The following is a 6000-nucleotide window of genomic DNA, read 5'->3' as shown; positions in this document are numbered from 1 at the left end:
ACACCTTCCTCGACACACACTCTGTGGAGAAGCTCATCTGTCTCTCAACAGGCTGTCGCTAACGTCTGTGATGTATTGAGACGTAGAACAAGGCTGCTTTTAGTTATTAATGGTGCTTTCACTTTGCATTTTCGGCTCTCCTGAAAGGCTGATTGTGCGTGAAAAGATGGACATTGTATTTGTCAAGAGCGTAAAATTTTTTTACTATATATAAAGTTGTGGACCTTTTGTTATGACAACCAAAAGAAAAGTGATCAGCAAGTGATTCGAGTCCCATTTTCCCAGAGGCGCCTGCAACAAGGTGAAAACCAACGTGAAGTGCAGCCCAGTAATGACACCAAGATACACAATCATGTTGTTATTGGTGTTTAATTTAATTTGCTGTGACTTTATCTCAGAAGCGAAGATGAAGGCAGCCACATGTGATCAGAGTCTTACTTAGTCAAATCCTCAGAGGAGGGAGGTTTAAGCAGGAGAGAAACATTTCTCTCAACAACTGCTGTCCAAGTACTTTTCAGCAAGGCGCTCAGGTCCCCGCCACCACTCTTACTCATTGGCCACAGAGGCATTTATAGTCAATGCATTGTCTTTGGCAGTAAACTCCAGGGCAGCAGTACAGACAACACATGATGCACACGAGGCATCAGCAAGAAGTCAACGCTGTTCACCTGGAAAATGCAGCAAGAGATCGCACAACTCCTCAGGGAATTGTTGAGCTTGTGGTTGATAACCAGACAAAACTGATGCACGGGATCATTGCTTGTGTATGTGGAGTGACTGGACCGTACCATAGGTGACAGGTTGTGTCATTAAAACACAGCCGATTCTGCTGTGACTGTTGTAATATGTAAACCTTTTGGTGTGAAGGCAGCACTGAAGTCAGAAAGTCTTGTGCGCAGTGGACCACGCAGAGCTCCTGCTTTGTGTTTACAACTGTCTTCTCTGCCCCAGCACCAGGCATAACTTTGACTTAACTTCTGATCATTTTTACCCAGTGTACTAAAGCAAGGCTCAGTTCTTCATTGTCCAAAGCATACATCATCACAAAAACTATCAGCTTCATGACCAAGTGTCCTGCGCGGTGTCCGAAATGTCATCAGTTTGGGAACGCGCGCTCAGCGCCTTGGATAACAAGGCTTTATGCTCCCTGCAGCTGATGTTCTGTCACTTTTAATGCTGCAAATAACAATGTTTTGTTAGCTAAATTAATGAGGATTAATTGGGGGCTGGTCACATGCACATTCAGAATGTAGTCTGTAGTCTTCGCTGTCACTAAAAACAGTTGAATGCCTGTTAACACAACTGCACCACCACAGACCAGAGTCTCTGAGAGGTATCTCACCTGAGGTAGATGTCTCCCTTTCAACAGAGTGGGCTTTCACCTCTCTCCAGCATCACGCAGTGAATGTCTTGTCCCAAAAGGTGTTAAACAATTAAGACTTTGTTCTTCACTTTTTTTGCTCTCCCTTGTTTCTATTCCAGTTAATGAGATAAGGCATGTCTCAAAGAATTCGGGAGGACATGTTTGCATAAAGAATTTCTGAGGGAGTCTGAGGGAAGTCCACATGGCAAGTGCTCAATGCCAAAACTGCATTGTTGTAACATCAGTCATGGAGGGGAGAAATCCCACAGGTGGATGGTGGAGATGTCAGGGGCGAGCTTCACAACACTGCTGGAAACACTCACATTAAAAAAAAAAATTTTGATTCCTTCATGGTGATTTGGCGAAAGTGGCATTTACCGTGTCTGCTGATTGCTGGACGGATACTTAGGATCAGGTTTGAACTCCGATGATCTTCAGGAAGCTCACATCTTTATCATTAAAACAAACCTTTTCTAAAGGTGGCTACAGTTGTTTGACTGTCTTACTTTTTCTTGCGATTGTGTGTCTTTCTGTGTGTTAAATTGGAACAAAGACTTGTGTCGGTCCTGGATGTGGTGACGAGTTTAATTTATCTTTTTGGTGCTGTATCTGCAGCTTTACATGCAGAATTCCAGTGGAAGAAAACTGAATTTTGGGCATTTTGGGAGGATATTCTGCATGTGATTGGTTTAAACTTCATCCAGGATGCTTGTTCATATAGTTTCCGATAACACCAAAACCATAGTTTGTGGCCATTTAAAAATTTGGGGTTAGGAAAACTATAACACCTGCAGATTTTGTGTTTAACAACTGAAATGTTTCATGGATCAGTGAGACGCAGCAGAAGGTACTGAAGTATTATATGACACAACACACACTGGCGTTTTTTATACTAAATATAAAAAAAAAATAATACTAAATTCCACATTTACCAAAGGACTGTTTGTGATGTTTCAAACTGTTCAGTTGGAGGTGAGTTTTTCCTGTGAAGTTTTGCATGAAGTCTGGTGTTTTTTTTCTCATGGATGAGTAAGTTTTCTCTGTATTGTTGTTGTCTGGCGCGCACATCTGCAGTTATTCAACCACAGAAAAATACAGTAAAAATGGGGAAATGTGAGCATGATAAACAAATGACATACATGTATGAGTGATGTGAATTAAATCGTGATTCATCAGGAGCCATCACACAGCACTTCTCAAGCTGAAACTGGAATCATGTACAACATCTGAGAACTATTTTCATGTTTGCGTGGTTCAGTTTTTATTACGTGTCAAAGCAAATGTTAGGAAGTTGCCTAAAAGCCATGATTACAGTATGTTGCTGCTGTTGGGTTGTTGCTCTCTGAGATGTTTCCATGTTCTTATGTATCCTGAGCTTTATTCACCAGGCAGGAAGTGGCCTTGGAGGTGTAGTTTGCAGATGAATCCCCAAAATCTTAGTTGAAGTGCAGAGGGCGGAGGCTGCTGGATGTTGGTGTCAGGGCTGCTGAAGGTGTTTCACCTGCCGCTTGACTGTTGAAGTAAACTGCTTTTTTTCTCACTATGTGAACACCTTGTGATTGTACATACGAAGACACATTTTTTAAGGTAAAAATTTCAGCAATTGCTACATTAAATTTGATTTTCCTCCTACAATTTCCACCTTCCTGATCCTTACTCCATGTGTGTTCTATTTTTAATTCAACAGAAATACATTTTATATGTTAACAGAATCTAAACAAAAAAGAAATCCAGTAGGTTTGTTATCAGGAAAATTAAGAAATGAGCGCATCTGAATTTTAAGAGTGAAATGTTTCGTTTTATTTACGTTATTTTCTTCAAAATAATTAAATCTCTGAATTAATTTCAGTGAATCAGTCAGTTCTTCAGCCATTCAACAATAATCTGTTGTAGTCAGAGTGTTAATACCTTTGTGAAAAATCTTCCAAAAATTATTCTTAAGATCAGTTATGATAAAAATGAGGATAATATGTATATAAAGAGTTCAAACACAGGTATATAAACAATTAATGCGCAATTCAAACTAAATAGACACAGGTGGAATTTCACATAAATCCACCAAAATGTCTTTGTGACATCAAATCGCTTTCATCTTTCTGCGTCTTTGAATGTCTATAAGAATTGTTATGATGATTTAGCTCCTGTGAGATTATAAGAACACACAAGTAATCTTTTAATTTCATTTATTTCATTTTATTTCATTTTGTTTAAAAAGAAAGAGGCGTATTTCCTGCCTGACAGTTGCTGACCTGCTGATGCAGGTGTGTTGTTTTTAGCTTGTGTTTGAGGTATTTTTCTTTTCACATAGCTGGAGAGATCTTATCTGTTTAAACTAGTTTAGCTACAATATGGAAAAGCTTTGTTTAAAAAAAAAAGAAAGAAAAAAGAAAAAAATCCTCATTGTCTATTCTTGTTCATTTTAGTTTCACTGGGTTGATGAAGTGTAGCCTGAAAGAAAACCCTGAAAATCTACTTTACATGATGACTGTCCTTTTCACCCAGACATTTTAGCATTTGGTATTAATACGATTATTACATAAAAATGTATTATTTGTGCATGGATTTTGGTAATAAAAATGATGAATGTTTGCACGTTTCCTCTGTTTCACTTTGCTTGGAAATTAGAATCTGCAAGGTGTCTGAGAGACTGATAGAAAATAAACTTTACGGGCTTGATTTGAGGGCAGGGTTGTTTAATTTGTCACCAATTGTGTGTTACTCCCAAACAAACACACTCAGAGCTGAGAGCTGGTGTCATTTCACTACTGTGTTTATCTCCTGCCAAATTCCCCTCCGACACTTTTCTTGTCTCGTGTGGGACATTTCGCTCAGAGTCATGATTCCCGGGTTGATGTCGGTAAAAGAAGAGACTCTCTCATCATCCGGGTGTTGCCTGTGTGTTGCTGTAAGGGTGATTTAAACTGTGAAAGGTGCGGTGGTGATGAGTCACCGCTCGACCCTCGCTGCAAAAACTGGCCACCCTCCCTCTTTCATTCACATCTTTGAAATTTTATTTTATTTAAAAAAAAAATAGCGGAAAAAAAAATCTAAAAGTAGGGGTTCGGAATTTTACTTGTTTTCAGTGTATTTTTTCGAGAATTTTTTTACAATCATCTGTCACTAAAAAATGTATAATAAAGGCAATTAACTCCACTGGTTTCTAGAAAATAGCACCATTTGATAAGTTACTAACAAGTGGTCTATTGCTCATCTGTCTAGCTGATTTTTTTTTTTACTTTCCTTAAAGAAAATAAGATTTCAAAACTCGAAACTGTGTAAAATCATTTGTCCCGTCGGATATTTCTTGCAGTGTGCAGCGTCGGAATTTCACCAAAAGTTTCAGATTCAGGTCAGTTGACCGTCTCCGCTCCTCTCGGCATACCTTTGACTGTATAGGGTCCTAACTTGTTAACATTTCCAACCCATGGGGTGTGTTCAGATTTTATTCTGATATGGTAATTGAATGCTTCCGGGGACAAAATGCGCTGCAGCTGCCTCTGATCTCACTCAGAGGAGCCGCTGGCGTCACTGTTCCGCTGCAGGGCTGCAAAAAAAAAAAACAGCACAATGTCGTGACAAGTTGTTTTAATAAACTGTTTGATAACTGAGATGAGGCTTGTTCAGTGAAGATATTTAGATATGTTTCTTGTTATATTAACATCCTTAGTTTAAGACAGGACTTGCTGAATATGCTTCTTTCTCACCTGTCACTCATTGAGCATATTTTTTTCTCTCTTTTTGTGGGATCAAGATTTTAAGATTGTGTATATATGATTGTGTGTATCTCCATGTGGGTATTTTTCAGTGCATTCTGATGATGATGTTGAACAGACCTCTTGGTTTTTTCTAACTTTAAATTAGTTCTTTGCCTGTAACAAAAAGAAAAGTGGACATTTACTGACATGAGCCTGTGATTAAAAGTTGAAGTTTGGGGCTGTGGGATGCGTAATTGCGCATCCTGGTGAAGCTGGAGGCATCTGATGCTGTTGGATTATGTGGAGGCACCTGCCTCTCCACCGCAGCGCCCCCGTTTAGCCACATTTGATTCGTTCTGGCTTCTTCAAACTCTGTGAAGTCCTCGGTTTTTATCAGAAATTGGCACAGCTTTTAGTTTTGGTTACTGTCACATTATTTTTTTTTCTCATCTTGGTCCACTGTGTGCCAAAGATGAAATATGAACATTTAAAGTCAGGAGAAGTTTTGCTGCCTCAATTAACTGAAAAAGTATTTATTTTAAGCATTATTGTATCCAATATAGCATCGGAAAGCATCTGCAATTAAGACTGAAATCATTTCATTTTTTTTTCGAATTTTTTTCTTCGATTAATTTTCTTGACACATGAATCTTGAGTCTTGCTGGTTTCAGAGGCGTGATCTCAATCTGCCTTGTTAAAAGATACTAACTGTAGCAGTTCAGAGCGCAATTGATGTGGTAATGTTTTGTTTTGTTTTTTGTTTGTTTTTTGTGTTTTTTTTTTTAACCAGTGAATATGAGGCTAAATTGAGTGGCAGCTTCTTTTCCGACCGAACAAGAAATTCATTAAACTTCACTCCTGACATGATACCACTCAGGGCGCTCTGATGTGGGTGTCGTATAGGCTGTTTCAGCAGCAGCGACACCCATTAAGGCGTGAGAC

The sequence above is a fragment of the Toxotes jaculatrix genome, chromosome 5 (genome assembly GCF_017976425.1).
Source record: "Toxotes jaculatrix isolate fToxJac2 chromosome 5, fToxJac2.pri, whole genome shotgun sequence".
In the NCBI taxonomy this organism is placed as follows: Eukaryota; Metazoa; Chordata; class Actinopteri; family Toxotidae; genus Toxotes; species Toxotes jaculatrix.
The sequence above is the reverse complement of the archived record's forward strand: the minus strand, read 5'-3'. Positions refer to the sequence as shown.